The sequence below is a fragment of the Monodon monoceros genome, unplaced genomic scaffold (assembly GCF_005190385.1).
Source record: "Monodon monoceros isolate NGI ecotype Baffin Bay Population unplaced genomic scaffold, NGI_Narwhal_1 Super_Scaffold_17, whole genome shotgun sequence".
NCBI lineage: Eukaryota > Metazoa > Chordata > Mammalia > Artiodactyla > Monodontidae > Monodon > Monodon monoceros.
The window spans coordinates 7,084,944-7,107,620 of record NW_021703773.1 but is presented as its reverse complement, the minus strand read 5'-3'; positions in this window follow the sequence as shown (position 1 = coordinate 7,107,620).

The following is a 22,677-nucleotide window of genomic DNA, read 5'->3' as shown; positions in this document are numbered from 1 at the left end:
TAAAAAGAAGAAGGGGAAAAAATATAACAAATTCTTTAAGAGTGGTGAGTCGAGCCAAAGATGATACATATTGGAGAGCCCAGATAGATCAGGGCTCTTGGCTAAAATAAAAAGAAGAATCAAAGTGCAGCAGTGACAGCGGATAGTGTCTAATTATCTCCAGAGGGGGGCATTAGGATTTTCAGACTCCAGATGTCCAGCAGCTGTGAACTTCTCCAGGCTAGTGTTTGAGTTTTCACAGTAAAGCAGCAGACCTCAGTTGCACCAAGAGACGACAGGGTCAGTGCAGAGCCAAGGCAGTCCTAACTCTTCAGATGCTGGGGGACTTGCTTAAACAAATCTGGTCAGCTTTCCAGATGCATGGCTCTGCTATAAAACTTGAAATACTCGTAGTGATACCTTTGAGACTCCCAAACAGTAAGCGGGTTCTGATTCTAGTGTTTGTGAGATAGTTGATCAACAAAATTTAATTTAATTCTAGTAACATTTATAGAGCACTTTGTTACGGGAAAAGCCTTATGCCAAGGAGACAGTATCATGTGGTGGTCAACAGCTAGACTTTTCCATTTGTGTAACCTGGGACAAGTAGCCTAATTTCTCTAGGTAAGGAGGTTCTCATGTGTATCATGGCAAGAATAACTATCTAGATATTGCTTGTTTTGTTTTGTGTTTCCCTGGAAGCAGGCCCCCAAATATGGACTGAGAACAAATAGTTTACTTGCCAAATGATCCCAGAAACACTGGTAAGGGAACAAGGGAGGGAAGAAAGAGAAGGCAACCAATGAAGGATAGGCTATAAAACAAGTTATCACTGTGATACCTGGAGCAAGGACTGAGTCTCAAAGTATGGTTCAAGGTTGACCAGCATCAGCATCACTTGGACACTAGTTAGAAATGCAAATTCTCAGGTCCCACTCCGGACCTACTGAATTAGAAACTGTGCATGAGGGTCCGGCAACCTGGTCTAATAGGGAATTTTGTTACTCACTCAAGTTTGAAAACTGATGAATTAGGGAGCATGTGCAGAACACCTGTCTTGGAGTTATTCCACGGGGGGATGGAAGGTAGCTGGGATATTGATACACCAACTCCCATCAGTCATTATTAAGGGCTGCTGGGGAGAGGGTGATGGAAATAAACCATAATTCTCCAGCACTTTCTCTTGTGTTGCCCTTGGGTGGAATGGATTCCAGAGTAAACTCTTGGCAAAGAGATGTCGGCCCTGGCAGCTTGAAGTCCCGGGAACATTACAATTTCTAGACCCAAGGACACATGGGTGGGGCACCAACAGCTATTGTGGTGTCTGAAGGATTGAGATAATGCACTAAAGGGCATAATGCAGTGTCTATCACAAAACCCATTATATACTCAAATCTAAGGATTGTACACAGATTAACAAGCTGTAATTCCTGCCCTCAGAGAATGGAGTGTTTCCAAAGAGAGCTAGGATGCAGACTCATAAGTAGAATCTAAGGTGGGATGCAGTAAATACCACGAGTGATGGAAGTGTAGGAGGGAGAAAGCGTACCTGATTTGAAGAGGAAGAAAGACATTCGTGAATCAGTGACACCTGAGATGGGAGAGGCAGGCTCCTGGGCTGGCTGAGATGAAACAAGAGGGGTGACTGAACTGTGGAGAAGGACTCAGGTCACGTATTAGCTGCCTCATCAAGTGCCTCTTGTATCTGGATGTCTGAGCTGCACGTGTTCATTTACCAAATGGAAGTAACATCCATGGGCTAACAAATTTGAAATGCAAGGGTGCTAAAGGTTAGTATTTCTTTGCCATTTCACATCTCCAGCAGCCTCACTATTGATTTTCTGGGAAAGAATTAAGGCTTACTGGTTTGAAAAAACATAAAAAGATATTTCAAGCTGCTGCACAGATGTGCTGCTTTCCTGGGACTCATATGGAAATGAGAAAATGCTGACTTAATTTTTTTAGTAGCATTGTTACCATTATGACATAACTTTGATAGTATTAGGCAGAGCTGTCAATATTTACTGTGAGAATTTTCTACATATACCTTAAAAAATCAGTTCTGGGGAGGAGGGTGGAGTGGTGAGAGGAAATAAGTTGAGTAGAATGAATATAGAATTCCATGTTTTTGAGGATTTTTTAACTGGGATCCCATTTCTCACAGCAAAATACATCCCTTGCTCTGCTAACCTAGTTCACAGATTTCCTTGGTGTTCACCTCCCCTAAAGCCACTGCTACAGACTGAATGTTTATGCCCCCCACCCCCTTTCATATATTGAAGCTCTAAGCTTCAGTGTGAAGGTATTTGGAAGTGGGGTCTTTGAGAGGTAGTTGGGTCATGAGGGTGGAGTCCTCATAAATGGAATTAGTGCCCTTATAGGAAGAGACATGAGAGAGATGATATCTCTGTGTCATGTGCGGATACAGTAAGAAGGGGACGACAGCAAATCAGGAAGAGGATTCTCACCCTACACCAAATCTACTGGCACCTTGCTCTTGGACTTCTCAGTGTCCAAGACTGAGAAATAAATGTCTTTGTTTAAGCCACTCAGTCTATGGTATTTTGCTATAGCAGTTCAAGCAGACTAAGGCAGCCACCAACCCCTGAAGCTTCAATTCCTCCTCAAATATGCTACATTTCGTTGCATCCCTGGTATCTCCCTGTCTTTTCTCATCTGTAGGCTCAATGGAAAATGGTCCACAATTATCAATATATTGGGGGTCTCCTACCTTATAATGAAGAGGGCTTTTGTTCTTAATTTCTTTTTTTCTGAGTTCTTGAGCATATTAGTGAGAATAAGGCTAGAGGAGAGGAAAGAGGGATTAGTAATGAGGTGCTTAAGCAAAAGGGAGTGGAAGAAGCTTAAAGTATTTGAAGAGAGCGAGAAAGGAGGCTTCGCTGCCAGCTGGACTCTATTCTTCACTGTATCTTCCAGCACACTGTGGAAAGCAGTGTGTGTGTGTGTGTGTGTGTGTGTGTGTGTTTTGTGTGTTATTCACATACAATATGAGCTTTACTAGTAGAACTTTCTCAAATAGTTGGAGACCTCCTGAGAGATTTCCTGTTTCACAGCTTTGTGTTAAAGTATTTAGTTGTGGTGAATCTCAGGGTGTGGGTGTCTGATGCCTGAGGTGTTGCAGAGCACCAATATGTGCTGTATCCTTTTTAGTTGATGGGCTTGCTCTCACCATATGCACCAAACTCTCCAAATTATGGACAGATAAACATTCTGATGTTATAAACTGAGAAACAAAGTTCTGGGAATAATTGAGAAGATGTTGCAAAACACCTTCCCCATTAGCTCAAGGTTATTATGCTAAGATTCTTTTAAAGTATGTAAATAAATGTCAATTGCTTGACTCACTGGTCACCTATTATGCGGATTCAATATTTTATGAAGGTTTGATACTTGCATATGACTTTGTTAATTATTTCCCCAATATTTTCCTCTAAGGGAGGACTTCACCACAGATAAAACACTGGGGTGTTGAGTATTTGTTACTTAAGTCAAGCCAAAAGGTTAGCTGAGAGTAGTGAGTCTGGTGGTGATCATAGTTTTATCATGGGATTAAAATCAGAGCTTGTCTGCAAAGAGGTCAGCCCATTGTATAGATTGAATAGAATTTGAAAATAGAGTGTGGGACTCAGAAGACAAATCAGAGATTGAGGATAAAATGATTAAAATGTATCAACAATCTTTTATGTATCTCATTCTGGAAAACAAAATACTGTATCTTTCAAGTATGCCATGCATTCATCTCATTCCTTCATTTTGATAAATATTTAGTAAATCATTTCTAATATATAAAGCCAGGCACTATGGAGGATACAAAAGGAAGTTAAGCAATAACCTTTGCTGGAGGTCACCAAGATAGCAATATAGGAGATCCCAACTTTCTCCCACCTCCAGCAAAGATCAACTATTAGACAGCTGGCTATGAACGAAAACAGCTCTGGGAGCCCTCTGGAGTCTACCTAAGAATTTTTGCCAACACAGAGTAATAAAAACCTGAGAATAACCATACAAGGAGAGAAGGATGGCAGCTTCATTTCTCCTGCTTCATCCCATCCCCCAAGCCAGCATTGCTCAGCACAAAGACGAACTTCTCAGCTACAAAGAGTTCCTCTTTCCAGGAAAGGAAAATTGAGACAAGCTTCCAGTTTTCCCAGCTTTTCGAGGCACCAAGCTAAGGTCCTGCTTTGGTTTCACCTCAACCAGGCTGGCAGAGCTGAGATGTACAGAGATGTAGGAACAAGGAAGAAAAAAGCCTGGGCTACCAGTAGCAGCCATGCAGCGGGAGTGATTGTGTCCACAGTGATCTGTTCTGCAGACAAACCCAGCAGATTTTGCCACCAAAGGAACTAAAAGGCTGGTACAGCCACTTCTGCAGATTTCACCAGCTTTCACTCCACAAGTATTCATGGTCACTAATGCCAGCTGCCTGAGCCTCTCCCCAATCACTCCCCACCCCTGCCAGAACCCAGGAACCACAGCCATTTCAGGCTTCCATGGCTCCATGAATATGGGATACTAGCCTAGACCCCTACAGCTGCCCCCACTGTCATACACATGCTCGGGGCTGGCCTCTAACTGTGCACAGGCATGGGACCAGCCTCTACTGCAGCACACATGCCAGGGGGAGACCATGTAGCCATGGGAGAGCAAACCCACAGCCAGAGCCGCTGCAGCCACTTGCAGCCTGGATCAGACCCTGTCTTCTGTCACTGGCCTGTACCACCATGCTTACCTGCAGCTAGCCTCTCCAGCTGTACTTGTGCATGCCACCAGTCTGACCCCTGTCACCAGCTCTCCCACTGCAGTGTGCATGCCAGAGGGGAGATGGTGAAGCTACAGGAGAGCATGCTGACAGTCAGGGCCCCCAAAGCTGCTAGTGAGCCCATAGTTGGTTACAGCCCTTGCCGCTGTGTACATGTCTGCAGCCAGCCCCTGCCACTACAGCTGAACGTGCTTGCAGCATTGGCTCCAGCTACCACTGCTTCCTGCCCTGGTCCCTAGCAGCTGGACCTGAGGGTGCCACTGAGGATCCCAGCGGCCCTTGCAGCCACTGCTACCCTCCCTCCCCTTCTCAGTACTAACCAAGGACCACACAGTTATTGCTGCTATGAACCTCAACAGGCTGAGCGGAAGAGATATCATGCCCCCCTGCCCCAGCCCAGATCCACTACGTGCCCCTACACTAAGTGCCCACGCCACTAGACTCAGGGTCACAGTAAGCTCCAGTGTGCCCCAAGCTCGGGTGAAAGTCTTCCCTTAATGAAGTTAATCCATAAAATCTGGAAGAGGTGACTGCTTCTTCAAATGCACAAATACCTATTCAAGGCTAAAGGAATCATGAAGAATCAGAGAAACATGACTCCATCAAAGGAATATAGTTAACCTCCAGTAACTGGCCCCAAGGAAATGGAGATCCAAGAATTTCTTGACAGAGAATTCAAAAAAATTGTTCTAAAGATGCTCAGAGAGCTACAAGAGAACACAGATAAACATTTAAACAATAATAGGAAAAACATACAAGACAAAATGAGAAGTTCAACAAAGATATAGAAAACATAAAAAGGAACCAAAATAAATTTTGGAGCCAAAGAATACAGCAACTGGACTAAAAAATTCAATAGAGAGTTTTAATAGCAGATTTGTCTAAACAGAAGAGAAGAGTAGTAAGCGAGAAGACAGATCAATTAAAATTAATCAGAGGAGGAAAAAGAATGAAAAGGAATGAAGAAATCCCACAGGACTTATGGGACAACATCAAGAGAAACAATGTGTGCATCACTGGAGTCCCAGAAAGAGTATAAAGGGAAAAGGAGATAGAAAGCTTATTTATAGAAACAATGGCTGAGAACTTCCCAAACCTGGGATATATTTGAATATCCATGTTCATAAAACCCTATTAATAGGTACCAAAAAATTTCAATCCAAAACTAACTTCTCCAGGATTCACTAAATGAAACTTTCTAAAACAAAGACAGAGAGAATTTTAAAAGCAGCAAGAGCAAAAGAAAATTCTTGTACAAGGGAACCCCCATAAGGCTATCAGTGGATTTTTCAGTAGAGACCTTACAGACCAGCAAAGAATGGGATGATAAGTTCAAAGTGTTGAAAGGAAGAAAATGTCAACCAAGAATACTGTACCCAGCAAGCCTGTCTTTCAGAAATAAAGGTAAAATAAAGACTTTTCCTAATAAACGAAAGCTGAGGGATTCATCAACACTAAATCTGCCTTACAAGAAATGCTGAAAATAGTTCTTTAAGCTGAAATAAAAGGATGCTAACTAGTAACAGGAAAACATATGAAAATATACAACACAGTAGTAAAGTTAATCATATAGTCAGATTCAGAATACTCTGTATTCTGTATACATAATACTGAAATATGGTGGTGTGTTAACTACTTAACTCTAGTATATAGGTTAAAGACAAAAATATTAAAAACAGCTCTACTACAATAATTTGTTAATGTATACACAGTATACAAAGATGTAAATTGTGACATCAAAAACAAAAGGAGTAAAAGGGTACTTTTTGCGTGCAAAGTTAAATTGCTATCAGTGTAAATAGAGTGCCATATTTAGTGTTTTATGTAAGCCTCACAGTAACCATAAAGCAAAAAACCTTAACAACAGATTCACAAATGATATAGAAATGGAATGAAAGCATAATGGAAAATAGTAAAAGCTATAGTAATCAAAACAGTATGGTCCTGGCATAAAAACAAACACATAGACCAATGGAAAACACTTGAGAGTTCAGAAATAAACCCTAACATATACAGTCAACTAATATTTGCCAGTGAAGCCTAGAATACTCAGTGAGGAAAGGATGGTCCTTTCCATAAATAGTGTTGAGAAAACTGAATAAGCACTCAAAGAACAATGAAATTTGACCCCTGTCTCACCACTCACAAAAATTAACTCAAAATGGGTTAAAGACTTAAACATAAGAACTGAAACTGTAAAATTTCAAGATGAAAACATAGGGATAAATCTCCTTAATATTAGTCTTGGCAACAATTTTTTTTGATACTACACCAAAAGTACAGGCAACAAAAGTAAAAATTAATAACTGGAACTATATCAAACTAAAACACTTCTGCACAGGAAAAGAAAAATCCACAAAATAAAAAGGCAACCTATGGAATGAGAGAAAATATTTTCAGATTGTTTATCTGATAAGGGGTTAATATTCAAAATATATAAAGAATTACTACAATTCAATAGCAGAAAAAAATAAACAATCTGAAAAATGGTCAGAGACACTGAATAGACATTTGTCTAAAGAAGACATACAAATAGCCAACAGGTACACGAAAAAGTGCTGGAAATCACTAATCATCAGGAAGTGCAAGTCAAAACCACAAGATATCACCTCCTATCTGTAATAATGGCTATTAGCAACAAGGCAAGAGATACCAAGTGTTAGCAAAACTGGAGAAAAGGGAGCCTGTGCAGTCGGAACCTGTGCAGTCGGCGCACTGTTGGTGGGAATGCAAATTGGTGCAGCCAGTATGGAAAAGAGTGTGGAGGTTCCTCAAAGTATTAAAAATAGATCCATCAGGGCTTCCCTGGTGGCGCAGTGGTCGAGAGTCCACCTGCCGATGCAGGGGACACGGGTTCGTGCCCCGGTCTGGGAAGATCCCACATGCCGCGGAGCGGCTGGGCCCGTGAGCCATGGCCGCTGAGCCTGCGCGTCCGGAGCCTGTGCTCCGCAATGGGAGAGGCCACAACAGTGAGAGGCCTGCATACCGCAAAAAAAAATAAATAAATAAAAAATAAATCCACCATATGATCCAGCAATTCCACTTCTAGGTATATATTCAAAGCAATTGAAATCAGGATCTTGATGAGATATCTGCACTCCCACGTTCATTAAAGCATTATTCACAATAGCCAAGATCGGAAAACCCCCTAAGTGTCTTATCAACTGATGAATGGATAAGGAAAATGTTACATTGAGATAGAGGTACAGAGATATAGCTATAGATGTATAAACCTATCTGTCTTTCTGTCTGTCTGTCTATCTTTCATGGAATATTATTCATCCATGAGAAAAGAAGGAAATCCTGCCATTTACAATAACACCAGTGGACCTCGAGAGCATTATGCTAAGTGAAATAAGTCAGACAGAGGAAGACGTATGCTGTATTATCTATGCTGTATTGGAATCTGAAACAGCTGAAGTCATAGAAACAGGGAGTAGAGTGGTGATTACCAAGGGCTGGGTGTCAGGGGAAATAGGAAGATGTTAATCAAAGGGTACAAAGTTCCAATTATAAAATGAATAAGTTCTGGGAATCTAATGTACAGCATGATGATTATATTTTATAATACTTTATTATATACTTAAAAGTTGCTAAGAGAGTAGATCTTAATGCTCTCACCACACACACACACAGACACACACAGACACACATGGTAATTATATGACATGATAGAGGCGTTAGCTAATACTATGGTGGTAATCATTTTTCTATATATAAGTGCATCATATCAACACATTGTATGCCTTAACCTTACACAATGTTACATGTTAATGATATCTCTGTAATGCTTTAAAAAAAGAGATGATCTTTGCCTATAAATACATTACGATTTACTTGTATATAGAATAAAGCTAGTATGTATACTATGTGATAAATGGTAAGTGGTATATAAAGATATGCATTTAGTCCACTCTATATTGGATGGAGGTGGAGAAGAAAAAAATAATTTTAATATAAAAATTGTTCAGGGTCAGGAATTTGATAAATATTAAGCTTTATAATGCTAACTAGATAGGCTTACAAAGTACCACGGAGAAAGCCCCAGTGTGGAAAGTGTAATGTGTGTGTATCTGGCTCCTTGAACAGGCTGCTTCACATGATACAAGTCTTCACAGCTTTCTGGAAGCAGTACCAGTCAACATTTAGTCACTTTTCTTAGGTTGTAGTAGGAACTGATCTACTTAATGTGCAGTGTAACTCAAGTTATAACATTTTAAACAGGGTACAAATTTTATCCTTTTTTCTTTCATGGACACTCATAAAAAATATTCCCTGTGCTGTTAATGAAATTTCTAACTCCACTGAACTATGCAATATGCAACACTGCCTGCTATGCAAATTTAGCTTTTATACTCACAATAAAAATGCTTAGAGTCCACATTGGAGCAACACTAATGTGTTACTAAAGCTAGGAAAAGGAAATGAATTATACATAGACCTCACCCTTCTCCCTTAGCTGACTGTGTTACATTTAGGCACCATGATATATGTTCAACATATGCGATACTTTTAAACCCTGACCTATTGCTATTGCTAGCTATTGCTATATAACAAACTACCCCAAAATACAGTGACTTAAAATAACAATGTATTATTGTTGCTTACTGTTTTGTGAGTGACTGAGCTCACGTGGGCTATTCTTGTCTGAGGTCTTTCATATAGCTGTAGTCCGATGGCAGATGGAACCCAACTGAAGGCCCATTGGGCTGGATGTCCATGATAGCTTTTAACTCACAAATCTTATGCCTCACCTGGGAAGCCCAGTGCAGTTGGGGGTTGACTGGGCATGTCTCTCTATCCATGGAGCCTCTCCACTTGGCTAGCTACTTTGGATTCCCTTATAGCATGGAGATCTCAGTATAAACTTCTTACATGGTGGCTGGTTTTGAGCACATATTTCAAGAGACCAAGGTGGAAACTGCATTTTTAATGACTTAGTTTCAAAATTAACACAAAATCACCATACACAGGACATGATTACTGGGAAGTGTGGTTCACTGGGAAATCTGTCTTTGAAGATAAATGACCACATTGGTCATGTATACCTTATTGAAATATGATGATGCCTGACTTTGGTAGACTCTTGTTATACCCAAAGTAATCAGACCAGTCAACGAGTATTATAAATCCACTTTCAGAAGAGTACCTAGAATAGTCATTGAAAATCTGCATCATTTGTTAAACTGCTTATAGCAGTTAAACAAATTATTTATTAATGATGATTAACTACCTGCTGTGTGCCAGAGGCTGTGCCGGATACTGATGACTTCTGGATGGGTGGGGTAGACATGTGAGGACACTGAAGCTCGGAAGGCTTGAATGGAAGTAGGATCGGCTTCTCCAAAAGGAGCAGAATCAGGTGCTCATATAATGCAGTGGCCCTGGGAACACTTGCTGAGGTAGGGAAGAAGCCAAAGAGGAGCCAAACAAAATACTGGACTGTGATTTTATAAATAAGATTTAAGATGCATGCTATAATGTACTCTGCAGATTGACTTTGCATATTTGAGAGATGGGTTTGTAATGTGTAGTAAAAAAACTCCTTTATATTGTCTCTCAGCCAAAAGCACATTGACTAAGTATCATGCTACATGGCAGTGGTTCTCAATTTTAGAGAACCGCAGCATCACCTGGAGGGCTGGTAAAAACCCAAGGCTGGGTCCCATCCCCAGAGTTTCTGATTCAGTAGGTCTTTCGGTCAAGTTCCCAGGTCATGTTGATGGTGCTTTTAAGTGGATCACACTTTGAGAATCACTGCTGTATGGTTATCCACACATAGAAGGTTAAAAGCATAGATGTCGAGTCATAGACAAGACACAGCGGTGAATCATAAATATGTTACCTAATCTTTCTAGCTTGGTTTCCTGATTTTTATAATGAAGATAATTAATAGTAGCTACCTCATTGGATTGTTGTGTGGATGAAATGATATATAGCAAGAGTTCAATAAATGGTAGCCAATCATTAACATAATCATGTTAACGGTTATAATTCTAGAAGAGATATAGTCCTATCCGCATATATTTTACCTGAGGAGTTGTATTACTGTGTAATGTACACCTATGTGCGCTGTAATCATCCAGACTATATAGCTGACTACTGTGAGCTTTGTGCCTTTCCTGCCTCCTTCAGAAGAGAAGAAATAACAGAACTTTCTCATTATCTGTTTTCTTCCTTATACAGTACATAAAATTTAGCAACTAAGTATTTAAAAACCATCTACAGACTCAAAAATAAATCTTACTGTTTTCAAGTTAAACTCCTCCTGGGATTGGTATTAAAGGAGAATTAGGTTTGCATTAGTTGAGCTTTGCAGGATGCCCAGATAATGCCTCAGCAACCAAAATGTAATTATAAAATAGGGATGTTTCAACTGCAGAATTTTTTTTTTCTATTCAATGTGAACTATAACAGTCAAGCATGTAGTTGCATTAAGGTGAAGATAACAAATTAAGTTCCAGATCACTTCTCAAGCTGTGTGGTCAAACATAGAGCAGTAGTCAACAACAACAAAATTCCAATAATAAACAAATCACAATGTATTTCCTTGACTGCCAATAAATGTCATAACCCTTGCTTCTCCAGTAAAATGATCCTCCTTGTGAGGCTGCTGGGAGTACATAGGATGGAAACGTATCATCCTACAGTTGTTTTTACTGCACCATTACTTCATCCATTGGGCCACACTCAGTCCCTTTCTGTGCCTCAGTTTACTTATCCAAACTGGGTTTACATTTTTCAATGTATTGTTTGTAGAACACTAGTGAGATGCTCAGTAGAAAAAGTCCCCTGTAGTAAAAAAACTTCTGGAAGCATTTCAGGCTCTCTCTTCTTCATCAAGAGTCAAGACCCATATTAGTGCTTGAAAAACTCTGAGAATCCCTATTTTAAAGAAACTATAATAGACCATGGATATTTCATAGCAACTGAACTTCCAGAGGGTATACTTCTTTGGGGAATGCTGCTCCAAGTTATAATTGCCTCACACTTAGTTGTAGTAAGTTCATAAATTGTCAGTTAACGATACTTTATCTACCAAAATTATTCTTCAAAAATGAATGAAAGGGGGCTTCCCTGGTGGCGCAGTGGTTGAGAGTCCACCTGCCAATGCAGGGGACACGGGTTCATGCCGCGGAGCGGCTGGGCCTGTGAGCCATGGCCGCTGAGCCTGCGCGTCCGGAGGCTGTGCTCCGCAACGGGAGAGGCCACAACAGTGAGAGGCCTGCGTACTGCAAAAAAAAAAAAAAAAAAAGAATGAAAAATAAAGACATTCCTAGATAAACAAAAACCAAGAGAAGTCTTTGCTAGCACATCTCTCCTATAAAAATGTCCTTTAGTCTGAAAGGAAATGACACCAGATGTGAAATCAAATACACAAGAAGGAGTGAAGAATAGGGAAATGTAGTATGTGGGTAAATAAAAATTACTCTCACTATGTATTTTTGTTTACTCTTAATCTCTTAAAAATACACATACGCTTGTCTAAAGCAATGATTATAACACTATTATGGTGTTCAGAGCATATGTAGATACAATACATAATGACATTAACAGCACAAAGAGGGGATGGAGGTATATTTTACTAGAATTAGGTCACTAAAATCTGAAACGGATTGTGATAAATTAAGATGAGGAGGTGGGGAAAATGGAGAGACGTTGGTCAAAGGATGCATATTTGCAGTTATGTAGGATAAGTCTAGAGATCTAACATACAGGAATGTTCAAAAGAGTATAATATTGTATTGCATATTGGAAATTTGCTAAGTGAGTAGATCTCAGGTGGTCTCACCACACACACACAAATGATAACTGTGTAAGGAGGTAGATATATTACTTAGCTTGACTACAGTAATCATTGCAATATATATATATATATATATATACACACACACATACATATATAGCAAAACATCATAGTATATACCTTAAATATATACAATTTTTATTTTTAAAGATGGATGTTGTAATGTCTAGTGTAAGCCATTTTGAAAGCTAAATTTAAAAAATCAGAGTAAAATCTCAAGAGAGTAATTAAAATGGTTTACTTAAAAAAATATTGGTTTAACACAAAAAGAAACGGTAAAGGAGGAAAAAATACATGAGACAAGCAGAAAACAAATAGCAAAATGACAGATGTAAATCCAACAATATCAATAATTATATTAAGTATGAATGCGCTAAAGACTTCAATCAAACATACAAATGATCAGTCTAGCTAAAAAAAAAGCAAGATTTAATGATATTTGCTGTATACCTGAAACTGACAACATTGTAAATCAATTATACTTCAATAAAAAAAGATTTAATGATATGCTCTGTACAAAAGGCATAGTTTAGATTCAAAGACACAGACAGGTTGAACTTTTAAGGAAGGAAAAAGATGTACCATGCAAACAGTAACCAGAAGAGAGCTGAAGTGCCTATATTTAAAGAATAATAGAAACGTTTTATTTTAAAATCTATATTTATAAAATGCTAGAAAGTATTTATTTTTGCAAACATTTAAACATATTATTGAAAATCTATATGTCCTTTTAAAATGTGCAAGGGGGGCTTCCCTGGTGGCGCAGTGGTGGAGAGTCCGCCTGCCGATGCAGGGGACGCGGGTTCGTGCCCCGGTCCGGGAAGATCCCACATGCCGCGGAGTGGCTGAGCCTGTGAGCCATGGCCGCTGAGCCTGCGCGTCCGGAGCCTGTGCTCCGCAACGGGAGAGGCCACAGCAGTGAGAGGCCCGCGTACTGCAAAAAATAAAATAAAATAAAATAAAATGTGCAAGGGGACACAATATATTTTTTAAAAATTATGTTAGGGCTGTGGAAGTAAAAGTGTTTGAAGCCTGCTCTTCTCCACAAATTCTGTCATGGTACAGAAAATAAGTTTCATGGAGTCCTGACTTAACCAAAATCAAATACTTTACAGCAAAGTCAATATTAAAAGCTGTACTCTCTTTTTTGGTCCTGCATTTCTTGCCTATTTTAAGGAGGCACCATAGGATAATCATTAAGTTCATAGAATTTGGTGTTTCATTTAAAAAATTCTAACTCCAGCCTTTGTCTGCTGTGTGACCCTGTAGAGTGTTCTCAACTTCTCTGTGCCTCAATGACTTCATCTGTAAAATGGGACAATAAGGGCATATATCTCATAGGAATTTTGAGAGTTAATACATGCAGAATATTTAGGTCAATACCTGGTACAAGGAAAGTACTCTATAAATGTGAGTTATTTTTATTCGGGGCTTTGACATGTTCCAATAAATGTGCTACAGATAAATCATTATCACATCTCCCAACACATTTCCACATTGCTGGCACAGATTTTAGAGCTCCTGACTCAGATGTTGAATCTACACCTGGACCTCAAGTCATTTTAGCAGTCAGCATTAGAGAGATTGAGTTGCAAAGAGGCAGCAGTGAAGGGAAAGCCTTGCTAACAAGATAATATATGCTGAACTCGGCAGGTTTGTCTGTTATTGCTGATGAAGGGGAGACAGTGCAAAATGTGAGATGTGGTACCCTCAGAGGGAAGTCTATATCATGCATATAATTTGTTGATTGCTGGAAGACTAGAAATGGAACACTGGGTCTGCAGGATGGCCAGATGGCAACTCACTGACCTGAGAAATTCTCTTTGTAAAGAACAGCTTTCTTTTCTAGCCCTCTGCTCCCCACTTCCCTGCCTGAACTCTGTGTGCCTCTCTGCACCCTAGACACAAGCATTATTCTCTTGCCCTGTGCGTTTGTTCACGTGGGTCACTTGTTCTGGAATATCTCCCACCCACTTGGTCCTTTTCCTTTCTCGCCATTTGCCGCCTGCTTCGTAGGGTGACATTCATTCAACTGAGAACTGATTATGTCCTGAACACTAGGATGAGCACCGAGGATACAAATTCACACAATTTTAGAATCAAGCATGAGAGAGGGCCCTTATCACACTTTATTATGTTTGTCTACAATCAAGGTCGGCACAGGTGTTCTGTGAGTGCAGACGAGGTATCTTACCCAGTCTGGGGATGATCAGCAGCTACCTCCTGAATCGTTTAGTGAGTTGTAGTCAACTCTATAGATACAGAGAAGAAACAAAAGCAAGAAACGCGTGCACAGGTCAGAGGCGTGCTCCTTATGACTGAAGAATAGGGCACTTGGCGGTAGAGTGAAGACAAGTGAAGCTGGGAAGGTAGATAAGGCTCAGACCAAGAAGGAGCTTGGAATGGATGAATGCCTTGCTAAGGACTTGGATTTTACTGTGACCATCATGGGGAGCTAACAAAGGCCTTTAAGTAGTATAATACTTTAATCAGGTTTGCGTTTCTGAAAGAGAGCATTGACGAAGCACGAAGAATGGATGAATTTTAAAAAGTGGGGGCAAGAATGGAGTCATTCATTTATTTAGGGGACTATTGAAAATCATAAATAAGGAGAAGATGAGGGCCTACACTAAGTCAGTGGTGGTGAGAAAGAGAAAAGAGATCAATTCAAAAGACACTCAGGGAGAAATCAGTGTTCCTTGAGATCTAACTGGATATGTGAAGTGAGGTAGAATATGGATACAGGATGACTCAGATTTTTGGCTTTGGTACCTGTATGGATGGTGGTACCACTCTCCTGAGAGGTTCTATAGGAAGTGAGATAAGGGGGTAAGACTATATTTGAACATGTGCACTTTAAGATTCAATTATTTGTATGTTTAACAATGTTTGCAGACAGCCTACCTCCTAGGTGCCAGGGGCTACTCTAGGCACTGGGCATACAGCAGTGAATAAAACAAACATAAATTCCTGCCCTTGTGGAGCTTACATCAAATAGGGTAACTGTGAACATCCCAGGAGGTGGCTGAATTGGTGCTGGAGCTTAGATGAAAGATTTGGTCTAGAAATATTGATCCAAGGGAAAGCAGCTTATAGGTAAGAGTTGAAGCTATCACTTAATAAGTTTCTATACTTTAAAAAATGTTAGTGCATAAAGAAAAAGATACAGTTCAGCAGAAGAATTTAGGCCAATGTAGATCAGAGATATAATCATCAAAAAAGCTAATGCCAAAATATGCTGCATGAATGGATATAATGAATTAGAATCCAGGGGGTGATAACTCTGGACCTAAAGAAGCCTATCCCACACTTCATGTGGGGTATAGGCAGACTGTGGGGCATTTAGAGAAGAGTGACGGTGAGGGTGAAAAAACTCAAATGGTGTCTAATGACGAATGGTTATGTCAAATGGAAATGGTTAGCCTGGAGAAGGTGATCATAACAATTGTCTTCATACAGTTAATTCTGTTAGAGCTCCAAGGGGGATAAATAGTTTCAGTGGGAGGGAGTTATAGGGAGAAAATCAATAATAAGATTTTTGCCATCTCATGCATGTCCTCAGATACTTAGCTTCAGATTCAGTGATGTATTAGGTAGGGTTGTCCAGAGAAACAGAACAAATAGGATATGTGTGTGTATGTGTACATACATACATAAAAAGATATTTGTTATTATAAACATAGCTTATGCAATTATGAGCTGGCAAATCCCAAGATCTTCAGGGTGAGTCAGCACGCTGGAGACCCAGAAGAACTGATAGCGTAGCTCCAGTCTGGAGGCCAGCAGGCTCAAAACCCAGGAAGAGCTGATCTTTCAGTTTAAGTCCAAAGGCAGGAAAAATGCTGATGTCCTAGTCTGAAAGCCATCAGACAGAAAGGATTTTCTCTTACTTAGGGGAGGATCAGCCTTTTTGTTCTATTCAGGACTTCAACTGATTGGAGGCAGTCTACCCATAATAGGAGGGGCCATCTACTTTACTCAGTCTACCTATAAATGTTAGTCCCATCCAGCACACGTAACAGAAATACCCAGAATAGTTGTAGACCAAATAACTGGGCACGTTGTGGCCCAGTCAAGTTGATATGTAAAATTAATCATCATAAGTGAGAATTGTTTCTACCTGGGGATTGGCTAACCTCCATCTAGGAACAAACAACATGGTCAGGATTTTTAGTCCAACTAAACAAGTTCACTTCTGGGTGTTTAATCAGACTTAGTTCAAACAAGCTCCAGATTCTTGAAAATAAAGAAAAATTTCACCATGCTCACAAGTCCCTCTGTTCTCCTCAAAGCATAAAGCCCAGACAGCCATGCCATGGGTCAAGGTTAGCAGTGGCTCACTGCATTTCACAGTCATTGTCTAACCCACTTCCCAAAGCAAGAACATCAGCAAAAGGCAAACCCTTCTCTCATCAGTTCAAAACTCTCTTTGCCTTTCTTGTCTTTCCTATTGTTTCTTCTCAAGGACCAGACTCAGCAGCCAGAAAAGAAAAGAGAATGGGAGCACTTAAAATGTGTTTTTAACTAGAGGACTTTTATCTGATCCAAAGCACTGTAGAAGTCCAAGCTCTGACAGCGCCCTAGTTCCCACTTCATCTTCATTCCTCAGTTTCCTGTCCGCTGCGCGTGCAAGCTGCTGACATCGTGTTTGTGTATCACGGGGCCGAGAGGGTTTATGGTTGGGTGCTTGTTGTTGGGCTGCCTTCCCCGCTGTCTTGGCACAGCTCCTGAGCTTCACAGCAGGGGGGACCCTTAAACATGCTTAATGGGGAAGTTGGTCTCACATGTTCCCTGTAGGTTCTCATCTGGTGATTTTTCAGCTTATGCTTTGGTTGCAGTTAAGGTAATTACAAAGTTATTATTTGTCATTTCCATTATCTTTGGGGTCAGAAAGACATCTGTTGGAAGTTAGCATCATCTGTCATTTATGCCAGCTGGTGGTCAGCACCTTAGTGGACGTAAAAAATGAGGGAAGGAAATCGGTGCAGCCACTATGGAGAACAGAATGGAGTTTCCTTAAAAAAACAAAGATAAGTTACCCTATGATCCTGCAATCCCACTCCTGGGTGTATATCTGAAGAGAACTCTAATTTGAAAAGATACATGCACCCCAATGTTCATAGCAGCACTACTTACAATAGCCAAGACAGGGAAGCAACCTAAGTGTCCATCGACAGAGGAACGGATAAAGAAGTTGTGGTACGTGTATATACTGGACTACTACTCAGCCATAAAAAGGGTGAAATCATGCCATTTGCAGCAACATGGATGGACCTGGAGATTCTCATACTAAGTGAAGTAAGTCAGACAGAGAATGACAAATATCATACGATATCACTTATATGTGGAATCTAAAAAAATGATACAAATGAACTTATTTACAAAACAGAAATAGATTCACAGACATAGAAAACAAACCTATGGTTACCAAAGGGGAGAGCTAGGGGGGTGAGAGTTTTTTTCACTGACTACTGGTAATAAAAGTGTGGTAAACCCATAAAATAAATGAGGGAGGGAGCTGGGTGTCCTTGCAGGCTAGCTGTGTGTGTGTGTGTGTGTGTGTGTGTGTGTGTGTGTGTGTGTATACAAAAGAACCCAACCCTACTGTGAAGTTTTGAGAAGTCTGCCTCCTTGCCACACCAATAATGATGAGCTGTAAGGAAACCTGGGATGCTGCTGTCCAGGGTAGTCTCAGGGCTTTCAAGACACTGAAGTGGAGAAAAGTAATGGAGTCAGATGAAGTATTCAGGGTCCTTCCTGCTGGGCTATTGATTTTCTTCCCTAACGTGCTGCGTATAATTTTCTTTGCAGAGTGAAAATGAACTGCTGTATTACCCAGTGAAGAAATATATGATGTATATGATCATTGCTGGCTTTTTGAGCCTGCAAATACCTTAATGTTTGTAAATCCAAAGTCTTCAGTTGATCCTTCAGTTCAGAGTTAGCAAACTTCTTCAGGGAAGCATCAGATGGGAAATGTTTTAGGCTTTGTGTGTCACGTGATCTCTGTTGTATCTCCTAAACTCATCCTATAACTCCAAAGCAGCCACGGGCAATGTGCAAATGAATGAGCATGGCTGTGTTCCAATAAAACTTTATTTACAAAAACAGGATGTGGGCCAGGTTTGGCTCATGGGCCGTAGTTTGCCAACTACTGCTTTCATTGGCATTTCACTAAAAGCTTGCCTCTGGATAAATAGGTCATGGGGTAGAGGTTTAAGATGGGAGAGGAGAGTGAGAAAGAAAAGGAAAGAGTCCTACACCGAAATGCATGGTTCTCTAGGCAGTGGGGTGCCCTACTCCCTTTCCTAAAGCTTATATCTTCCAAGGCAGACCAACCTTTCTTTAGGATTATCCAATTTTCTTTGATATGCCCTGAAGGGATAAAATTGGGTGATGTTCAGAATTCTCTAGAGCTGAGCGTTCAGTTATTAAGAACGTGATGGCAATCTCAGAATTAACCATGCATTGCTACTGTTTTCAAATCTCATCATTTACCAAAAGGAAAAGAAGCAATCGCGGGCTGTGTTAATATCCTCCTTTGTTAGATGGGAAGAACTTTACCTAATGCTCAAAAAGGAAAATGAAATCTTTACAGATCGGTGATGTTATTCCCAACATCAGTTCAGAGAATGGTAATGTGTTGAACCAAAGACCAGAGCTTAGCTTCAGTGTGTTGAGCCCTCACCAGGATTTAAAATGTGGGGGATTGAACTTGAGTTCTGTTTCACAAATGCCTTTACCTTTTCTCGTAAGTTCATTTCTAGTTGATAAGTTTAGGGGATCTTATTCTCCTGTGTTCTACCAAAGAAGCTCCTAAAAAGAATAGGAAAACAGGATCAACTGGAACTTTCATAAGGAAATGAAACTAAAACCAAAGATGTTTACATGAATTTTTAAAAGTATGGGAAAGAATTAAGAAAAGTGTCAAAATCTGCTAAAATTAAAGAATAAAGTTAAGTATGGTTCACTTTTAGTATGTGGGTTTTTTTTTTCCCAGTGGGAAATTAGTTCTGAGAAACTTTCTCTTCCTCTGAAGGCAGAAAGCAGGGAACTTGAAAGACTTTTGGTAAGATGCAATGTCCATTACGTGAACACCAGCCAGTATGTACATCAACTCCAACCAGATTTTTCAGGTATATGGTTGAAGATTTATGCAAGCTGGAAGAGCTCTTTTCATATGTTAATGTACATCAGCTACTTCCCAAACTCATTATAAAGGTTGTGGAGAGACCAAACAGGGTTAGAAAAGTAACAACAATCCTTGTCCATTGGAATTGGGGATAAATTGCTTTAGATAGGATATACATTTATTCAATTTATATGAATCAGGAAAAAGAAGAAATATGTGTATTTTGGAGTCTAAAAATATCTTAATAGGCTCTTTGAAGATATTGCCTTTAATATCAATTAGCTTTATTTAGTACAAACTTATATAAAATGACTCATTATTAAAAAGTCTTAGCTATACCTCTATTTTCTTTCAGATAGTATTCCAATAAATTACATACATAGATATTGATGAGTTAATATAGATATAAGTAAAAACATGTCTATTTTTACTGCTGAGGGAGAGGCTTTTCTGGCATTCAGCATTTGGTACAAGCAATTGGTTGATTGCTACAGGACCGATAATTGACATAAACATCATACATTTGTATCAGTTGCAATCACATATAAAACTATCAGTTTATAATAATATTAAAAATAATAAAAAGGTGTAAAACCCCGACATTTTGGAATGTGAACAATGAATGTGAATTTCAAAAGTGTATCAAATACTTTCTTTCGTATAATAAATTAGAATAATTAATAGAAACTGCTTTTAAAATTGTGTATTTTTTACAATTTTCCTCTTATTTATTTATTTAATTTTGGCTACGTTGGGTCTTCGTTGCTGTGTGCGGGCTTTCTCTAGTTGTGGCGAACGGGGGGCTACTCTTCATTGCGTTGCGCGGGCTTCTCATTGCGGTGGCTTCTCTTGTTGTGGAGCATGGGCTCTAGGTATGTGGGCTTCAGTACTTGTGGCACGTGGGCTCAGTAGTTTTGGCTTGCAGGCTCTAGAGTGCAGGCTCAGTAGTTGTGGCGCTCGGGCTTAGTTGCTCCACGGCATGTGGGACCTTCCTGGACCAGGGCTTGAACCCGTGTCCCCTGCATTGGCAGGTGGATTCTTAACCACCGTGCCACCAGGGAAGCCCTAAAATTGTGTATTTAAAGTATAGTCTTCATTTTAGGAAAAAAATTAACGAGTGGTTTAGGCCTTCGTCACTATTGGGAACAATCAAGATGATCGACAAGTGTAAAATTCAAGAAGATGGTACCTCAGAGCTATCTCACTACTTCTTCACTTATGAGCTAAATAAGAAAGGAAGTCTTAATGGAGTCATGGGCTGAGTTGTTAGTTTACAGGGTTTATTACAAATATCTATTAATTATTAAAAAGCTTTTCTAACACAGAATTTGCATTGTTGACCCATTTCAATGTAAACACTTTAATTGAAATTATTACCAGTGAAAATTGCAAAAGCCCACTAGTTTCGGGATTGACTACTGATTTGCTAAACAGTGATTGTTCGCTTAATGCATATGGTGTATGCTATATAGTACTGGGAGCTCTAGAGGTCAGCAGTAAAATATATGATAGGGTACTATTTTATCCAAAGGATCTGGGACTTATTCATCTTTGCATCACCCATAATGGCTGGAACAGTCTTAGTAATGACTAGCAGTAGTCATCAGCATTACTCACTATTTATTAAATGCGTGGAATCTACTGGGAACACATCATTATGGATAAAAAAGAAATAAACCTAAGGCACTAATATTAAAATGATCTACTGACCTCTAAAATATAGAGCTGGGCTATATAATGTATATAATAAGATGATACGAGATGTGCACTATGCTTGCCCTCTGGCACCAAAGAACATTGTCAAAGTTTTTGGCAATGTTTTATGTACTAACTGATCACTAAATCCTGTTCATCTCAAAGACCATAGGAAAATATGCTACATGCCTCCCCCCGAGAGGAACAATATGCATTACTGTTTATAATTGTGTAAAGATTTCAAATTTCCAGCTGAAAGAGTCATTTTGTTTTTTCATAGATGTGTACGCAAGTATACATGCTCTGGGTCTGCATGGCAAGGGCATGTATCTAAAAGGGGTGTGACAAACTGATGAAGGTCTTGGAAGTGATAAGCCATGTACACAGATATATCACACAGCAGATTTTCTGAGTATAAAAGACACAGCTGATATTCTTTGTGTAACCTAAACCTTACTCTTCTTGGGGAAATGGCCCTTTATTTTTCCCTTTGTCATTATTAAGGTAACTATTTCCCTTGCTTTCATTTTCTCTTTCATGGAAGGATTCAAAGGCCCACATAAATAAAAATGCATGTAACTGCAGGACACTTGGAAAGTCTAGACTGCAGGAAGCAAGGTCATAGTTTTTCATTTATATCCCCATGAAGGCTGCATGTCCTGGAATGTGAGAGGAAAGGCAGAGTTGTGTCAATGGCAAGATTAGTGACCCAGGCATCAAGATACTGGTGTGCCAGTGTTAGTTTTGCAACTAGTCACCTTTGGACCTTCAGAAAATCCCTTAATTTCTCGTAGCTTCAGTTGTGTAATCTAGAAAATGAATCGGTTGCTAGTGCTCAGATCTTGGTTTCTAATACCAATCTCCAGTGAAAGGTTAATCAGGGCATCTTACTAAACGTCTGATAGCAGGGCTGAGGCAGGGAATAGTGCTGGAAAGTCAGAAAGAGCTCAAAAGAAAATATGATATGTCAAAGAAGATTATAGCATGGAAAGTGGAACGTGAAAGTAACTTTAGACTTTCTGGCAGACACTACTGGCAGACACTACTAATTACGATCCAGGTTAAGATTATCATTGATGAGTCATGTTGATAGCGTGTACCCTTGAAATGATGCAATGAGAGAGCACTTTACCTTGTCATCTTCCAAAAACTCAGCCTTAGCTTGATGTTGAGAAAAACGTCAGATAAACCCAAATTGAGAGACATACTACAAAATACCTTAGCCAGTATTCCTCAAAACTGTTAGGGTCATAAAAAACAAGGAAAGTCTGAGAAACTCTCATA